This window comes from Triticum urartu, chromosome 5A, assembly GCF_056163025.1.
Source record: "Triticum urartu cultivar PI428250 chromosome 5A, HENAU_Tu73, whole genome shotgun sequence".
In the NCBI taxonomy this organism is placed as follows: domain Eukaryota; kingdom Viridiplantae; phylum Streptophyta; class Magnoliopsida; order Poales; family Poaceae; genus Triticum; species Triticum urartu.
The window spans coordinates 368,222,712-368,243,505 of record NC_141877.1 but is presented as its reverse complement, the minus strand read 5'-3'; positions in this window follow the sequence as shown (position 1 = coordinate 368,243,505).

The following is a 20,794-nucleotide window of genomic DNA, read 5'->3' as shown; positions in this document are numbered from 1 at the left end:
ATCGTCTCGCATAGTGGCGCGCCCTCGCGATCCGTAGATCGATCTTGCATGTTTTTCTTTGTCCTCCAATACGTCTCGCAGGTCTGGCGTATTTCCCCATGTCTTGACATTTTTATTTGAGTGGCGTCGGGGTGCAGGCTGAGCTTTTGGCTGAAATGCCTCTTTGTCGCGGCCACGAGGTGGCCGATCAGCCGTGTCATACGCTGGAGATGTTGGTTTTGGTGCTTCCTTCTCCAGTCGGGGTAGCAACCTACGCTTTGGGTAACTCTTGGTGGGGCGTTCGAGTTTATATTCCTCGGCCGCAAGGACTTCAGTCCATCTGTCAGCTAGCAAATCTTGATCAGCTTGAAGTTGCTGTTGCTTTTTCTTAAGGCTATTTGCCGTGGCTATAAGCCGGCGCTTGAAGCGCTCTTGTTCGACGGGATCCTCAGGCACGACGAATTCGTCATCATCGAGGCTTGCCTCGTCTTAGGAGGGAGGCATGTAATTATCATCCTTCGCCTCTCCATCTGCCGCTCTCTCGGGAGGGCTGGCTTCTCCATCCACCTGCCCTAAATCTTGCTGGAGGGGATTCTTGTCATCTTCGGCACTGTCCGTAGTGCTATTATCTCCTGTGCCGGTGTCACCGCTTTTGCTTTGGCGAGACTTAGAGCGGCGCCGCTAATGTCGGCACTTGGGTTGCTTCTTGGAGGGGTCATTCTCTACTGTCCCGTCGCCATTGCCTTCTTTGGGTGTGTCCACCATATATATGTCATATGACGAGGTGGCTGTCCAGTGCCCTGTGGGTAGTCGTTCTTGTTCGCCTCCTACATCGTCGTCCATGCTGTCGATGTCTTCGGAGTCGAAGTCGAGATTGTCGGTCAAATCGTCGACAGTGGCTACTAAGTGGGTGGTGGATGGGCAGCGAATTTCTTCGTCATCCGCATCCCAATCTTGCTGGACATAGTTCGGCCAGGACTCTCTTGACAAGGAGAGAGACCTTAATGATTTCAGTATGTCGCTAAAGGCCGAGTGCTGAAAAATATCCGCGGAGGTAAACTCCATGATCGGTGCCCAATTGGATTCGATAGGAACGGGCGCGGGCGGTTCGGAGCCCGTGGCCGGGGAAGAATCCCGTAGTTCGGCGTCATGGCTCGATTGCCGATGAGAGTGCAGCCTCCATGGCAGGGTCTATCCACTCATCCATGGATGGCGCAACTGGCTCCAAATTGAGGGTCGGAGCGGTTGCCGGTGCGATCTCCTGAACATTGTCCGATGGCAGAGCTAAATCATGCTCATCATGACCGTGTGGCGCACTAGGCAGGGGCTCGAATCCGTCGAAGATCAAGTCTCCGCGGATATCGGCCGTGTAGTTTAGGCTTCCAAACCCGACCTGGTGGCCAGGGGCGTAACTCTCAATCTGCTCCAGATGGCCAAGTGAGTTGGCCCGCAGTGCGAAGCCGCCGAACACAAAGATCTGTCCGGGGAGAAAGGTCTCACCCTGGACTGCATCGCTATCGATGATTGAAGGAGCCATCAAGCCTAATGATGACGACACAGAGGAACTCTCAATGAAAGCACCAATGTCGGTGTCAAAACCGGTGGATCTCGGGTAGGGGGTCCCGAACTGTGCGTCCAAGGCGGATGGTAACAGTAGGCAGGGGACACGATGTTTTACCCAGGTTCAGGCCCTCTTGATGGAGGTAAAACCCTACGTCCTGCTTGATTTATTCTTGATAATATGAGTAGTACAAGAGTTGATCTACCACGAGATCGGAGAGGCTAAACCCTAGAAGCTAGCCTATGGTATGATTGTATGTTGTCCTACGGACTAAAACCCTCCGGTTTATATAGACACCGGGAGGGGCTAGGGTTACACAAGGTCGGTTACAAAGGAGGAGATATACATATCTGTACTGCCTAGTTTGCCTTCCACGCCAAGTAGAGTCTCATCCGGACACGGGACGAAGTCTTCAATATCGTATCTTCATAGTCCAACAGTTCGACCAAAGGATATAGTCCGGCTATCCGGAGACCCCCTAATCCAGGACTCCCTCAGACCTGGTCGCTAATAAAACATTCACGGTCAAGTCCCTGAGTTTTCAGTTTAGCCCTGAAACTTCGAATGGTAGTATCTTTTTAACCGTAACTCCAAATTCGACGAAACCAGCGGCAAAATGTTCGTCTCAAATAGCTTTATCCAGAGAATCATCTTTGAAAACTTTTGGCCAATTTAAAATTTGAATTTATTCAGGTTTGAATTCAAACTTCAACTAGCCATATCTCCTAAACCGTAGCTCCGATTGATGTGATTCTTTTTGCACCATGTCACCGTAGCCAAACCCTACCACTTGAACCATTGTCACATATTTTCACACACCTAGGATCTATCCATGAATGTTTTATTACTATGCCAAGTATGCACGACAGATCACATCACGATTTTGCACCTTATGTCACTTATTGTTGGCACCTAGAATTATTTGCATGCAAGTTATGTGTGTTGGGTTTCCATTTGGTTTTCCTAGTCTTTCGTGTTGCATGTTATTGCTCTCTGGAATGATTGCTTATGTATGTTATTTTACTTTGATGATAGACTGTCCGGAGTGCGAAGCCGAGTACTATCGATCTTTAGAATTCAACTACCGGTATCCAAGCAAGTTCACATTTGACCATACTTTTAATTACCTATGTTTTTTTCTGCACTTAGTCCATTGTAGTAGGAATGCATGGTAGGAAAATTTATGCAGGTTGGCTATGTTTTTACCTAGTAGTTCATTGAGGTAGGTTTGAACCATATACCTTTGTCACCACCGCGTAAGTTTAATTTTGCCTCGCCAATGTAGACGTGGATTGGGAAGTGTTCATTGTGAGAGATGAGTGACAAAGTAGTAAGTAGGACCAAGATAACTTAATGAACTACCTGGGCGGATGTTTGGTTTGAATGGTGGCGAAGTACAGTGGGAGCATGCATGGGAAATCCATGGTGGTGCACCACTAGTGGTCCGTCCGCCCAGGCTGAAAGAGATCAATCGTAATCTCATGTCTAGAAGCTTACGTGTGTAGCCACAAGCCAATGTGGGCTCTGGCTTAGTTGAGTAGTTAGTGTGACCCCTTCCGGGATGGGCTAGCAGATGTAGAATGATGTAGGTGTACCGGCCTATCCGTGGGTTAAGGGGGAACATTTTCGAAAGGCTATGTCTCGGTCATCCTGTTCTCAAACGCCAGGCAGTGCGAGAACTACAAGGGAAGCAATCGAGTCTTGTGGGGAAAAGTGCCTCTGTAGAGTGTTAAAACCTAATCGATTAGTCGTGTCGCCAGTTACGGACAACTTGAGCATCTAGTAGTGGAAATGCTAGGAGATCTCACCACTCTTAATTAAACAGTTGGTTTTTAAATGAAACTTTGGGAATGGATTGAGTTGGGTTTACCAACTCATCCTATGCTATACAATAGTGATAGAATAATATCTTTTATTCTAGGGAAAAACTAGAGTTATGCAAAAATCTAAACTTAGAGATTCCCACCAGCCAAATTGCATGTACAAATAGGTTCATTATTCTTATGATGTGACTTGCCAGTACATTCAATGTACTGACCTACATGGCTGCAAAGTTTTATGTTGCAGGAATTTTCTATGACGAGTAAGAGTTACGTTGTAGGGTTACGGTCTACACTCAACTTGCCGTTGGCGTTGATGGATTCCACACCCTTATGTTTGTTTCTGTTGAGACTTATGAGGTATATATATTAGTTTTACGTTATTTATACATGTGATTGCACTTTGATATATACATTGATGTACTGTGTGTGCCAGCATACTGATCCAGGGATGGCACAGATACACAGAGGCTTGGCCATTTGAGGTCGGGTCGCTACAGAGATGGTATCAGAGCACATGTTGAATGTAGGACGTGACCCTAGAAACTGGAAAGCCCTTAGGAATGGATTTCTCTTAAAATTTATTTTTCAAAAAGGTCCTTTATCTCTCTTCTTTTCTGAGCTTTATCAAATCTTTCCTTTTACCTCAAATAGTTAGACAATACCCTGTTCCCTTGGACCACACGGAGGATGAACTGAAGCCACTTCGAGAACGACAAGATATCAGACTTCACCATACACTAGAAGAACTGAAGCTAATACTGACGAATCCTCTGAAGAATTGAAGAATTTGAAGACACTGACATAATCCAAGATTTATACGAACTTTAGAGGACCAAACCCCTGTTGTATACTCACATTAGATGCGATGTTTGTGAGCTGTCATTGTTTGCTCTTTTTCCTGACAGCCACAAATAAAACTTATTTTCAAAACTATACTGTGTGTATTGTGTGTATCTCTCTATCCCTCTCTCGTATCTCATCCCAAAACCCTTGGACCCAATAGATGATGAATTAAGATGGACTTGTATTCTCTGAACCGATCACTCAGTTGGAGGCAGAGCTATGGATTCAAAACATGGAGAATCACTTCAGGAGCAATTTGGTTGCAAGGAAGTGTGAGGTTCAATACGGTCTTCATTACTTTACAAAAAGTGTTGTAACCTGGTGGAAAATGCATCAGGCCATACAAGGATGTAACCGAGCAAAAACTTGGGAGGAATTCAAGATGACTCTACTGAGGTCTCGTCTTATTTAGAAGTCCTATGGCAATAAAATGAAGAAACCTTGTGCATGCAAGATTTGTGGTGAGATAGGACATACCCATGAAGAACACAAGGATGGATGCCCTCATTGTGAAGGAAATCACCAAGCTGAAGAATGTCCAACCATGAAGGTTACTTGTTTCTTGTCTGAAGGAACTACACACTACCCTACCCAGTGTCATATTTATCCCAAGGTACAAGAAATTACCAAGCTTAAGAAGGAATCAATCAAATAAGCCCTCAGGGAAAGTTAAGAAAAACGGTGATGAAAGAAGATGTTGACGACCCTGATGGAGAAATCCTAAACAGATTTTACTCAAATGCTTGCTATTCATGTGGAGGAGAAGGACATTTCTCACAATATTGCATGAAGGAAAACCAACAATATCTGGGAGACTTCCCGATAGAAGAAGTGGAGTTTGATCGACAAGAGATAGAGGAATTGATTGGAACAAAGAAGTCGAGGAAGAGAAAGAGCATGTGTCCCCAGAACAACCTAGTTTCTACAGAAAAGGACCTGAGTCAAATCACTTGTTATAGGTGCAAGCATTTAGGTCATTACGCTAGCAAATGCCCAGCAAGGAAGCCAAGGACCCAAGGAGCCACCAGGAAGCCCCTGGATTTGTCTGAAGTCATTTGTTTACGCTGCAAAGGAGTAGGACATTTTGCCCGAGAATGTTCAGACCCGAGGAAAGCTTGAGCTGAGTAGTTGAGATCTTGATATTGGAATAAAGCATGTAATAAATGTGGAACACACTTTTATTTTCGTTGGGGGTGTTGAGTTGAGTTATGAAATGGAAATTGTAATAGCCCATGGAGCAATAAAAGTTGATGTGGTTGGAATCTCATGTGAAATGTTATGAGTTGTTGTTGGTTGGGAGTGCCTCTCTCATTATCTCACCCTGACTTAAACCCTGAACCCATGGACAAGCTGACCCAAACCTTTCCCCAAAAATAACCACATTTCACCCAAGGAAATAGATACATTATCTTGAGTACCCCTTCTATCTTATACCTGCAGATGACAACCCTTTACGAGTCTTTTCTCAAGGGCCCGGAAACAATCATGACCCTGACTAGTGATCAGGATTACCCAAAAATCCTGAAGGACATGATGAAGCATATTCATCTTGAAGGAGATGCAGTCTACAAGGTTTATCCTTTCATGGAGAATGGAGTTGAACTTTGGTACATGGAGGTACACCTCCACCATGTGAAGGGAGTTTGCCCAAAGACTATGGGTCAATACCTTTTCATTTCTCGAGTACCGTGAGCAACATTCTTTGACTCTATTCATGAAGCTGCTATGGAAGCCATACGTCAGATTGGAGAAATACTTGAAGCAAGACTCCGTCACACTCAGGAATACATGAGAGAGGTGCATGCAGAGATGATGGAGATGAAGCCCATGGCCACCATGATGAAGCAGAAGATCGATGATTTCAAGGATCACATCGCACAATTCCAGTGAAACTGAAAACATCTTCAAGAAGGACGAATGAATAAAGATGGAAGTAATACTTGACCATACCAAACTATGTGGGTGGCAGCTTTTGTAATAGAGTACTTTTGAAATTTGAGTTTTGAGAAGTGGTCAAGGATGTAATAAAGGATTTGATATGAAGAGAATATGAATTATGGATGAACAAGTGCATTTTTTTGGCGATACTTGTTTGTGTGAACACTTGACCAATGGAAAAGAAAATCTATTCCAAGAGTGGAGTTTGGACAAATGAGTTGGAGTTTTGTTTTAGTTATGATGGTTACCCCAAGAGTATGAAGGAATGAAGTACTATTGGATTTAAAGGAGATGTAATGTTGGAATATGGAACAATAGTAACTCCAAGGTTGAGTTAAAGATATACAAGTGTTGAAGTGGGCCATAACCCACAGGACCCAGGATTTGAAAAGGAAACAAGCAAAATCTTGTTGAAGAAAAGAATTCTAGAAGAAGTTGTGATTTCATCAGCAGACGTTACATACGAGGTTACGTAAACCTGAGAGTTGTGTAGAAACGATAGCGGTTTTGTTTGGCTTGCAGAACCAATGGATTTAGCCGAACCCAGTTTGTGGAGAAGAGAAGTTCTGCAATGCTTGTGAGGGTGCCCAAGTATTAGAAAACGTGATTCACTATCTGCGTATGTGGTAATGATTCAAGTACGGGATGGATTGGCCCCCCATACTGGAGACTTGTATCATGAACTATCATATGTTGATGCAAAATGAGAGAGCCTTAAAACCCTAGAAAAGTGTCAACGCGATAAGCCAAAAACCTTAAAATGGCAGGACGATGGAAACCCTATACATGCACCTTTTGCCAATCATAGGTTATGCAGTGAGGTTCAACCCAGACCCATTTCCTGCAGGAGAAACCAAAAATTGTCGACCACCATGAGGTCTTCGATAATTGTTTAGCATTGGCGCCATACCTGTCAAGTCTTAGAAGGATCTTATTTTGATGCAAGGACTCCAGATTTTGAGGAAAAGGTTATGCCCTTACGGGAATAGCACAAGTGAAGGAGTTATCTCGAAGAATATGAGAATATCGACACTGTAAACGCAAAGGATGGAGTAAATGAGTTTTGTTGGAACCGTAACCATGCTTCTAAGGGTGGTAGCACCCCATACCATGTGTTGATTAATGGATTTTCAAGAAGACCCCCCCCCCAAACCTAACCTTCTTTCTAGCCTCTCTGAATCTCGAGGACGAGATTCATTTTAAGGATGGTAGTTTGTAACATCCCAAAAATTTAAATTTTGGAATGTTATATTAAGTAAATTATTATGATTGTCTGTTTTATTGTTGTGTGATTGATTGTGTGAAAATGATTGGAAATTGAAAACATTTTGAAAGTTGAATGAGAGCGAATAAGAGGACTTTCCCAAAACTTTTCATCTTGGATTTTGATCTCCCTGAGTTCAAATTCATTTAATTACAAAACCCTAGAGTTAAGATAATAGGACTTCTTCCATTTAAAGAAATGAAAAGGGGTTCGAAAATGATTTGAATTTCCATTTGAGATATTCAAATATAGGAACTTTAAGCAACTCAATGAGTTCATGAGGGAAGATAAAATGACTTCTTCATATTTGAAGAAAGAGAGTTGGAAGTTTCAAAGAAATAGATTGGAAGTCACTTTGAAGTTATTTGAAACTCATTTTCCATTTGAAGTTGTTTGAAATTCAAAATTCAAATCCAATTGGGAGTTAATTGAGTTTCTATTCAAAATATTTTCTCCTAAAAATAAATAAATGGAAATAAGGGTAAAATGATTCCCTTCAATAGAAACTTAGGAGAAAATAAGTTTGAAATCATTTTTTCTATTTTAAAAATGATTTTTATTGATTTTAAATGCAATAGTAGCACTGTTTGACTTTTATGAATTTTTTTGGAATTTATTTGAACTTGGAAAATAGTTCATCTTATTCTTGGTATTTTTCTGAGCATTTTGATATATAATATGCCTATGTAAAAAAATTAATTTTTTTATTCTGCTACAGTTTTCTTTTGTATTTTTTTTACAAAAACACACACACACACACACCCCACCTGGACCGAGGCCAGCTCGGCCCAGGAGCCGGTCCACGGCCACAGCTTGCCGCGCCAGCATCGCGGCCTGCTCCCAGCACTCGGAGGCAACTTCGGCCCAGGGGCGCACCGACCGGCCCACCGGCCGATAGGCCGAGGCCGTCGCCCGAGCGCTTCGCCTCGCATGCCCGCGCCTCTCTCGCTCGCTCGCTCCCCACTCGCACTCGCTGCCAGATGGCCCCCACCCCTATCTTCCCCAACCTCCCGCTCCCCCCGTTTAGTTAGAGCACGCGCATGCCGCCCGAACCCGCCGGCCGCATCCCTCTCGGGATAAGCATCATCGCCACGACTCCACAGCCCCTACTCGCGCCTATAAATGCCCCCGACGCCCCTTGTTCGATTCTGCTACTTTGCTCCTCCTCACGCCGCTCACATCACTCACCCCGTTCGTTTGGATCTCGCGGCCGAAGCTCCGTCGCCGGAGTTTGCCGTCATCCGTAAAGCTGCCTCGACCCCGTTCTTCTTCACCAAGACACTGCCCAAGTCCGTGTGCATTCCGTTGACATCTTTTTTGCCCCTAGGGACAACTGGAGACGCCGCCCCGACGACCTGCGTCCTCGCCGGAGCACGGAGCCGCCGTCCCCGCGCAGCACAACCCGGACCACCCCGACGTGCACCGTCACCCTCACCGGACCGCCCACACCGCGACGCATCTCCCCATCTCCTTCCCCGCCGCCAAGGACCACCGCAGTCGCCGCCCTGCCACCGCCCGAAGCCAGTGCTGCCGTCTCCTATACGTCGTTGTCGCTCACTGTGAGCCGCTCACCCTCGCTAGTTTTTTGTTGTTGTATTAGATCGGTTAACCATGGTTTCATTAAACCATGCGGTATTAGTAAAAACCGGTCTCCGGTTTTCATTTTTTCTTGCCGCGATAGCTGTTTTGCTTAGGTAGTGGCCGTTCAACGAATAGATTACGCAGCGAATGCTGCTTGGCCAGTAGGAAGCCGCCATGTGGCCAGGGACCTGGTCGCGAATAAAACTTTCACGGTCAAGTCCCTAAGTTTTCAGTTTAGCCCCTAAACTTTGAATGGTAGTATCTTTTTAACCGTAACTCCAAATTCGACGAAACCAGCGGCAAAATGTTCGTCTCGAATAGCTTTATCCAGAGAACCAGCTTTGAAAACTTTTGGCCAATTTAAAATTTGAATTTATTCAGGTTTGAATTCAAACTTCAATTGGCCATATCTCCTAAACCGTAGATCCGATTGATGTGATTCTTTTTGCACCATGTCACCGTAGCCAAACCCTACCACTTGGACCATTGTCACATATTTTCACACACCTAGGATCTGTCCATGATAATTTTATTACTATGCCAAGTATGCATGATAATTCAACTACCGGTATCCAGGCAAGTTCACATTTGACCATACTTTTAATTACCTATGTTTTTTTCTGCACTTAGTCCATTGTAGTAGGAATGCATGGTAGGAAAATTTATGCAGGTTGCCTATGTTTTTACCTAGTAGTTCATTGAGGTAGGTTTGAACCATATACCTTTGGCACCACCGCGTAAGTGTTCATTGTGAGAGATGAGTGACAAAGTAGTAAGTAGGACCAAGATAACTTAATGAACTACCTGGGCGGATGTTTGGTTTGAATGGTGGCGAAGTACAGTGGGAGCATGCATGGGAAATCCATGGTGGTGCACCACTAGTGGTCCGTCCGCCCAGGCTCAAAGAGATCAATCGTATTCTCATGTCTAGAAGCTTACGTGTGCAGCCACAAGCCAATATTGGTTCTGACTTAGTTGAGTAGTTAGTGTGACCCCTTCCGGGATGGACTAGCAGATGTAGAATGATGTAGGTGTACCGGCCTATCCGTGGGTTAAGGGGGAACATTTTTGAAAGGCTATGTCTCGGTCATCCTGTTCTCAAACGCCAGGCAGTGCGAGAACTTCAAGGGAGGCGATCAAGTCTTGTGGGGAAAAGTGCGCAAACCTCTGCAGAGTGTTAAAACCTAATCGATTAGCTGTGTCCCCGGTTACGGACAACTTGAGCATCTAGTAGTGGAAATGCTAGGAGATCTCATCACTCTTAATTGAACAGTTGGGTTTTAAATGGAAGTTTGGGAATGGATTGAGTTGGGTTTACCAACTCATCCTATGCTATACAATAGTGATAGAATAATATCTTTTATTCTAGGGAAAAACTAGCGTTATGCAAAAAACTAAACTTAGAGCTTCCCACCAGCCAAATTGCATGTACAAATAGGTTCATTATTCTTATGATGTGACTTGCCAGTACATTCAATGTACTGACCTACATGGCTGCAATATTTTATGTTGCAGGAATTTTCTACGACGAGTAAGAGTTACGTTGTAGGGTTACGGTCTACACTCAACTTGTCGTTGGCGTTGATGGACTCCACACCCTTATGTTTGTTTCCGCTGAGACTTATGAGGTATATATATATATATATATCAGTTTTACGTTATTTATACATGTGATTGCACTTTGATATATACATTGATGTACTGTGTGTGTGCCAGCATACCGATCCAGGGATGGCACGGATACACAGAGGCTTGGCCGTTTGAGGTCGGGTCGCTACACTTGTTTTGCTTTGTGTTTTTACTCTTGATTCCTTGCTGGACACACCTATTTAAGAGAGCCAAAATTATGCCATGACTTGTTAGAATTGCTCTCTATGCTTCACTTAAATTTTTATGAGCTATGGATTTGCTCTAGTGCTTCACTTATATCTTTCTGAGCACGGTGTGCTTTAGTATTTTTGAAGAAATTCTCTCTTGCTTCACTTAAATTTATTTGAGAGTTAGTAAAATTTTCAAGAAATTCTCTCTTGCTTCACTTAAATTATTCTGAGAGAAAGAAATATTATGCTAATGATCTTTACTTATATTTGTTTGAGCTTATCAAAAGCAACACATGAAAATTAGTCCCAAAGTGATAGATATCCAAGAAGGATATATAATAAAAACTTTCATGAAGCTCATTGGAAAAAATAAACTTGATTCTTTGTAATAGTTTTGAGATATGATGATGTGATATGTGAGTCATGTTGATGAGTAATTATGCATTAGTAAGAATACTAGTGTTAAGGTTTGTGATTCCCTATGCAAGCACGAAATTCAATAGTTATGCAATGAAATTATATCCTACTTGTGGTGCATTATTCGGTGTTAATTATGCTTAATGCTTGCTTATGAGATTATTTGTTTCTTGGTTGGTCGCTTCTCAATCTTTTGCTAGCCTTCATTTTGCACTAAGTATGATCACTACTAGTGCATCCAAAATCCTTTAAACCAGTTTTGCCACATGAGTCCACTGTACCTACCTATATGTGGTATTCTTTTGCCGTTTTAAGCAAATTTGTGTGTGCCATCTCTAATACTCAAAATAAATTTCTCTTTTGTGTGCTCGTACCCCTTGCGAGGCGGTGAGGGGTGGCTAATATTTTCCATGCTAGATGTGTTATTCTCACGACGAGTGTTTATTCACTTGTCATTGCACGAGAGTAAGGCAAAGGTATTAGGGATGCTCGGTCCCGAAATGAAAAATGAACTTACTTTATGTTGTCAAATAATAAATTCCTTGGAAAGTGTTGTTATGGAAGGCACCCATGGATACAGTTAGCCATGGAAAGTGAAAGTATGGTGGAAAAAGGAATAAACTTTAATTTCTGTTTGGGAACCGCTTATGATATATCTAGCATGGAAAGTGTTGGGAACTCTAAGTCGTTTTTGGTGTTGGGAAAAGTATGCCTCTCAAAATGTTTTTATCTCTCAATTTTCGCTTTGAGCTCTGGCACCTCTACAAATCTCTACTTCCCTCTGCGAAGGCCTTTCTTTTACTTTATGCAATTTTTATTTTTATTTCAGTCTCCATCTTCTCTTACAAAAGCACCAACAGGAGGCACTATAATCGTACTTGAGCATGATGGGCTAGAGATAACTTATTTTAGAGTTGATATTTTAAAAGACATGGTTGCTTGTTGGTATGCTTGATTATTTAAGTTATCATGTGAAAACTAGACTATTGCTTTGAAAAATATAAAAGTCCAATTGTCCATGCTACAAAGAAAAGAATATGATATGACATGTCAGACAGCATTCCACATCAAAAATTCTATTTTTATCATTTACCTACTCGAGGACGAGTAGGAACTAAGCTTCGGGATGATGATACGTCTCCAACGTATCTATAATTTTTGATTGTTCCATGCTATTATATTATCATTCTTGGATGTTTTATAATCATTTTGTAGTCATTTTATATCACTTTTTGGTACTAACCTATTGACATAGTGCCAACTGCCAGTTGTTTTCTGCATGTTTTTTACATCACAGGAAATCATTACCAAACGGAGTCCAAACGCAGCAAAACTTTTTGTGGACTTTTTTGGACCAGAAGACATCCAGTGGGCTAGAGAAGCGCATAGGGGGTGCTCCGAGGGGAGCACAACCCACCAGGGCGCGCCAGGAGGCCCAGACGCGCCCTGGTGGGTTGTGCCCACCTTGGTTGCCCCCCGAACCGCCTCTTTGCTCTATAAATACCCCAATATTCCAAAAACCCTAAGGGAGTCAACGGAAATCAATTCCAGCTACCGCAGAGTCCAGAACCACCAGATCCAATCTTGACACCATCACAGAGGGGTCCACCACTTCCATTGGTGCCTCTCCGATGATGCGTCAGTAGTTCTTTGTAGACCTTCGGGTCCATAGTTAGTAGCTAGATGGCTTCCTCTCCCTCGTTTGATTCTCAATACAATGGTCTCTTGGAGATCCATATGATGTAACTCTTTTTGTAGTGTGTTTGTTGGGATCGGAAGAACTTTGAGTTTATGATCAGATATATCTTTTTTATCCATAGAAGTTATTTGAGTTTCTTTGATCTCTTATATGCATGATTGCTTATAGCCTCGTATTTCTTCTCCGATATCTGGGTTTTGTTTGGCCAACTTGATCTATTTATCTTGCAATGGGAAGAGGTGCTTTGTAGTAGGTTCGATCTTACGGTGCTTGATCCCAGTGACAGAAGGGGAACCGACACGTATGTATCGTTGCTACTAAGGATAAAATGATGTGGTCTATTTCTACATAAATGGATCTTGTCTACATCATGTCATATTCTTTATTGCATTACTCTGTTTCTCCATGAAATTAATACACTAGATGCATGCTAGATAGCGGTCAATGTGTGGAGTAATATTAGTAGATGCAAGCAGGAATCGGTCTACTAATCTTGGATGTGATGCCTATGTAATGATCATTGCCTGGATATCGTCATGATTATTTGAAGTTTTATAAATCGACCAGCAGTAATTTGTTTACCCACCATTTTCTATTTTCCTCGAGAGAAGCCACTAGTGAAACATACGGTCCCCGAGTCTCTTTCTCATATTATTTGCCTTTGTGGTCTATTTTTTCCTTTGCTTTTATTTTTAGATCTATTAAACCAAAAATACAAAAATACCTTGGTGCACTTTATGTTATTTGGCATTCGGTCTATCAATATTTACTACTCTCTCACGTTCGTTTGCCAATTTTTGGTGCCGCTACCCGAAAGGGATTGATAACCCCCTTTACACATCGGGTTGCGAGTATTTTGTTATTTGTGTGCAGGTGCTATTTACATAGTGTTGTTTGGTTCTCCTACTGGTTCGATAACCTTGGTGTCGTAACTACGGGAAATACCTACCGCCGCTATGCTGCATCATCCCTTGCTCTTTGGGAAAATACCGACGTAGCTTCAAGCCGCATCACTCAGCCACCTTGTACGTTGTGCCCGTGGTCACGACTTCAAATACCCACCGTCCAATAATTTATTTTTGTTTGTTTTCATGCTTATACCCGCTGATAGGTGGGCCCTATGGTAGTGAGATAAGGTGTGCTGATGATGCAACACTAGATGCACCACGTGGAGCGTTTAACTAGTCAACTAATGATGTCTTCAACAAATACAGAGCTGTACGGTGAGGGGACCCTCCTGTTAGTGGTAGCGGGGAGGGGGCGTGCGATCGGGTGGCCGATCCGCAGCGGGTTCGGCCGGGGCAGGCCAGCTCTGTTAGCGGCTGGGCTGGCTGGAAATGGTGGGCTAACTGGCTAGCGCCGGCCCAGGCAATGGCATGGTTTTTTTGACAATGCTGACAGAAAAGAAAATAAATAAAATACAAAAATAAAATAATTTTATATAGACAATATATATATCAAAAAGACCAGAAAAATAAATCCTAAATGGTGAACTATTTTTTAGAGGCAAAATACAAACTTTATAGAAATCATTTTTTGAAAATTCCAAATAAAACCAAATTTGAATTCAAAACTTTTGGCACTATTTTCTTCTGACTTTTTGAAGTGTCATGTTATCTCGTCTCATACATTTTGAACAAAGTATTTTTTAGAAATTTTTGAAATGAAATTCAAATACCATTTTGAATTCAAATCAAATCCAAATTTAAACAGAACTCAATTTCCTCTCAATTTTTTCAAATGCCACTCAATTCAAACAAAATGCAAGAGATGCTTGACTAACATTGTAAAACATTTGAAATTGAAAATTTGGGATGTTATAGACCGGTAGTATGATATTTCCTGGATCGAAACAAGGGTCTGAACTAAGGTATACCCTTGTCTCTGGTTACCATTCATCCAACCTAACTATAAGGGGCATCCTACTGAAGGCTCTGTCAGAATCATATTCGTCAACTAGGAAGAGAATTGGAGACAACACTTGTGAGTTAGGCCTAAAGATAATGTGCGTGCGGGAGACATGTCGGCAGATCTATGTATAGAGAAAGGGCCGATGGGGATCGTGTGTGCGTATGTGTGTGATAGAAAGAGTGCTTGTGACAAAGGTTCGCGAAAATAGTCATAGATGGTTGTGAGAGAGAGGGAGGGTGATATAGAGAGCATGTGTGTGTGAGAAAGTTACTTCAGGAGAGAGTGTGAGCATGTATGAGAGACCGTCGATGGATATAGGCCGTGTGCGCATATATGTGAGAGAGAAAGTTAGCGCATGTGTAAGGAGGCGTAATAGACTAATGTACACATTGATTAAAAATATAAATTGTATCCAAACTTTTGGATGGGATCATAATATTTGCAATTCGTGTAACGAACGGTCATTTGTCTATCAAACATCCATATTTTATTAAATTTTAGCATGTCTATGTTATTATTCGACATAATTGACTCATAGAGTCAGTATTTTGAAGTCCGGACAATGAATAGCGTAATCAATTCAAATAAAAACGTGAGTATAGTTTATGTTGTGTGCGTATAGCACATTATACATATAAAAGATACATAGTGTAAATAGCTAGTAGGAACTAGCATACATTTGAATTCAACTTAAGGTGGTTTAAAATATTCGAATTCAACATGAACTCTGTTCAGTTATTTGAATTCGATATCATGGCATTTGTAAGTAATACCTAAATTAAGGGGGCATCAATATTTGTTCCAATTTTGTACGTAATAGCATATATAGTCGTGTACAGAATAGATTCAAATTTACCTCCTCCATTCCAAAATAATCGTAGTTATAGGATTTTCAAGAGTCAAAATTTCAAAAAGAAACGCATAATTTGATGAGATTTTCAAACATACAATGTCAAATTTAACATTATCTATTTAGGTCAATCCGAAAAGTTCAAGAGTACTCTAAATGTGAATGTTTCTGTTACAAAATTTCAAACGAAGCACCAAAAGAACCTCTACTCGCCCAAAACCGCGTGAGACCAATGTTTGTAGAAGGAAATTACTTTTCTAACTCTGACCCATGAAGCCTACCAGCCCGACGTCCTTAGGTCTAAACCAGGGTAGGTTTTGTAACTTCATCTAGACGCCACACAACCGCCTCCAGAAAACATTCATACATAGTCGTCGCCTAAACACACATGCGTTTGGCCGAAATCGCTCCCGCCCAATATTTGGGACACCTAGAATTACCGTCCTATCCCCGACCTGTAGTAGGTCTAAAATTTAAGAGGGGGCAAAGTTTGTACTTTCCCCAAATTTCAAACAAGCACGTCCCAGACCTAAACATGGTTCCCCCTTAGCTCCCCCTGGTCCGATTCCCCATTCATACTCCGTGGGTGCCAAAACTCCCTCTCCACCAGCCACGAAACCTAGCGTTTTCCGTCTGCCGCCCCATCGCACCGATCAATCGCCGCCCTCATCCATCACGCCAGAGATGATACCCCGACGTCATCGTCCACCGCAACCACAACTGCAATGCCCTCCACGGCTAGTAGTTGAAGCCGAGGCCGAGCTGCCTCAAGGATACCGACATGCGTCGTACCCGAGCCAGTTCAACCATGCCATCCTGCGCCTCACCGCTATCGTTCCAACATCGCCACCGTCCACCACACCTGAGATATTACCGCTACGCCATCGTTCGCCGCCGCAGATATGCTTCCCCTCTTCCGACAGACGACCACCGCAATACAGTGAACAACTTGGCCATGGGTTCATCCAAGGCTCCACCATCCTCCACAACATCGGGTCCCCTGTTAAAACTAAGAAGATTGGCACAAAATCAGGAGGACATGGCACCAGCAGACGGAACTGGTACTCCTCTTCCCTTATTCGTGCAAATTTTACATGTCTACTCGCACGGTATTCATCCCACAGAAGACACTAGTTGACCGCTTCTTATTGCACCTTCTTCCTAATACTAGATGTTCCTAGTAACTCACAATGCACAAGGTTTCTCCACATATACTATTTCACCTTAGCTAGAGGTCTATTGGCCAACTAGATTTCAATTCCTGGTCAGTTGATTCCTAATTAAAGGAAGCACCACCCACGGAGGCGCCAGTCCGCCTGTTCGCAGGGGAAGCAGTGCCTCAGTGTTTGTCTTAGTGGTGTGTGGGGCGCAGGAGCTGATGGCGCCCTGATGACCCACAAGTATAGGGGATCTATCGTAGTCCTTTCGATAAGTAAGAGTGTCGAACCCAACGAGGAGCAGAAGGAAATGATAAGCAGTTTTTAGTAAGGTATTCTCTGCAAGCACTGAAATTATCGATAACAGATAGTTTTATGATAAGGTAATTTGTATCAGGTAACAAGTAATAAAAGTAAATAAGGTGCAGCAAGATGGCCCAATCCTTTTTCTAGCAAAGGACAAGCCTGGACAAACTCTTATACAAAGGAGAACGCTCCCGAGGACACATGGGAATTATCGTCAAGCTAGTTTTCATCACGTTCATATGATTCGCGTTTGGTACTTTGATAATTTGATATGTGGGTGGACCAGTGCTTGGGTATTGCACTTCCTTGGACAAGCATCCCACTTATGATTAACCCCTCTTGCAAGCATCCGCAACTACAAAAGAAGTATTAAGGTAAACCTAACCGTAGCATGAAACATATGGATCCAAATCAGCCCCTTACGAAGCAACTCATAAACTAGGGTTTAAGTTTCTGTCACTCTAGCAACCCACCATCTACTTATTACTTCCCAATGCCTTCCTCTAAGACCAAATAATGGTGAAGTGTTATGTACTCGACGTTCACATAACACTGCTAGAGGAAAGACAACATACATCTCATCAAAATATCGAACGAATACCAAATTCACATGACTACTTATAGCAAGACTTCTCCCATGTCCTCACAAACAAACATAACTACTCACAAATCATATTCATGTTCATAATCAAAGGGGTATTAATATGCATAAAGGATCTGAACATATGATCTTCCACCGAATAAACAACCGAGCATCAACTACACGAAGTAATCAACACTACTAGCAACCCACAGGTACCAATCTGAGGTTTTGAGGCAAAGATTGGATACAAGAGATGAACTAGGGTTTGAGATGAGATGGTGCTGGTGAAGATGTTGATGGATATTGACCCCCTCCCAATTAGAGGATTGATGATGATGACAGTGGTGACGATTTCCCCCTCCCGGAGGGAAGTTTGCCCGGCAGAACAGCTCCGCCGGAGCCCTAGATTGGTTCCACCATGGTTCCGCCTCCTGGCGGCGGAGTTTCGTCCAGTAAGCTTGCTTATGATTTTTTTCTCGGACGAAAGATCTCGTATAGCAGAAGATGGGCACCGGAGGCCTGCCAGGGGCCCACGAGGCAGGGGGTGCGCCCCCACCCTCGTGCATGGTGGGTGGCCCCCTCTAGTGCTTCCTTCGCCCGATATTTTATATATATTCCGAAACGTGCTCCCGTGAAGTTTCAGGACTTTTGGAGTTGTGCAGAATAGGTCTTTAATATTTGCTCCTTTTCCAACAGAGAATTCCAGTTGTTGACATTCCCCCTCTTCATGTAAACCTTGTAAAATAGGAGAGAATAGGCATAAGTATTGTGACATAATATGTAATAACAGCCCATAATGCAATAAATATCAATATAAAAGCATGATGAAAAATGGATGTATCAATTCCCCCAAGCTTGGACCTCGCTTGTCCTCAAGCGGAAGCCAATATCGAAAAATATGACCAGATGTTTAGAGATAAAGGTGTCGATAAAATAAAATACGGACATGAGAGCATCATGATCATTCTTAGAACAACAACATAATAAAGCACGGATTGAGTCTCCGGGTTCACCGTCGTGGTGTTTGTGCGAAAAAGTCCTTATGATTTTGTGTATTCAACCCGTGATCCAACATAATCTGCAAAAGGGAAAAACCGTTCACTGGAAAAATATACCCTCCACGCCTCCCCCCCCCGCCGCCGCCGCCGCACCACTCGCCACTGCGGCCGACCTCAACCCGCCCGCCCGCCGCCGCCGCGCACCTCTGCCCTCTCGCCGCCTCCGCTGCGGCGGTCGAGCGCCGCTTCTGGATCAGGTCAACGCGATGGCTCGGGCGGCTGGGGACGACGTGCCTGCTTGATGCAGAACAACGGTGACGGGATCCGGCGGGCACGAGAGAAGGAGGGATCCGACGCGGCGGCGCGATGTACTTGCAGGTGGAGGCGGGCCTCCATGGCTGGCAGGGAGATCTCCAAGGTCATGGCGGGGCTTTGATTTTTCTGATAGAAAAAAGAGACAGAGGAGGATCCAGGGAGGAGGGGAGGTAGGAGAAGAAGAACGGGGAACAAGGAAGGGTGCGACAGGGGTGCAGCTGTGCGAGGGCACTGGTCTCCCGCGTGAGGAGTGCCTCTCCTCGGGAGGATCGGAAGGGAGCGAGAGAAAGTCAAATCCACTTCAGAGCAAGGTAATGTTGTAGACCTCCTTCCAATCCGTGATGACTACTAACTAATACTCCTACCAAGTTACCCATATAAGCTACAGAGGATAGTTTTGATACTTATGCAAAATCTTATGTTGAAACTCATGCAACATCAATATGTGTTATACTAGGGAATAGTTACTGTATAACTAGCACTTTGTAGTTCCCTAAGATCATCTTAAACTTCCATCTACTGAGATCTACTCATGTGTTAGGTGTGTCTACAGCTGCTAATTTAAAGGGATTTGATTGTCCTCCTTCTGAGCATAAGCATGATAAAGTGCAGCAACCAACTTTGGCTTATTGTTTTGGAAATCGCAACCGGTGCTCTCCTGCTTGTTTTTGTGATTATTGGTGTTGTTACTTGCTTACATAAGCTGTAATCTAAAGCCTTCTATAAGAATACCATCATGGAGTAGATTAAAAAGTTGGAGCGATGAGATAAAAATACTGATTGGTTGGTATTAACTTTATAAGATAATTGATAAATTAATTATTTTGTCTACTGAAGCCAATTATTTTATGAACTGAAGAACTCATTATGAGTAGGCCAACAACGTAAGCCCCACCAGTGACGTGACGGAAGGGCTCCGACCTGTCCGTGGTAGTGGGAACGTAGATCCGTGTCCCTGGCCTACACAAGGCCATGGCCAACGTGCCGACCCATGGTTCATCGTCCGTCTTCGTCAGGTAAGCAAAGCGATCCTCCTTTCCTCTTTCTCATCAGATCTGTTTTATCGTTGTGATACTACATTTAAGTCAATCAATTTTTATGATTCTTTCAGTGTTAAAGAAAATGGATTTTTACCTGAATAAATTGCATGTATAGATATGTAGATGATGAACTCAACAAGCGGATCTTTCAAGGTTAATTCACTTTGCACATTTTACTAAATAGATGCAACGGCATAGCACCTTCAATATCATGCTTGCACTCACATGTTGTTCCAACAGCACCATGAATGCTGCCCAGAATTGCCATGCCTTCAGCTTTTGCTATAAGTTCCTATGCTGCTCCTTTTCAGGTGACTTTTCATGCGATTTCTACTTCTAAAAATTAGAAAATACCTTCAGATCAAAGCAGCGGATTTGTAGATGTTTGCGAATTGGTGTTACTCCATCTCCATCCGGACAACGGTCTTTGGTCACTGATTCTGAGGTACCACATTGTTTTACTTTTATGTTAAAATCCGATTTAGTTTGGCACCTCCATTTATTGGTTCGAGCCGAGCAAAGACCCTGTCGAGCAGTATCACTGACTAGAAGCATAAATTTTCATATCAGTGATGAGATAAATCCTGTGTACGAGTGCTTAGTAGCTAGGGAAATGCGGCTGGTATTTTTCGTCAGTATGTAGGTAGCTTCCTGATGTGTGTGGTTGTGTGTTCATTCACATAGACCTAAACTTATTTTGTTGGCTTCA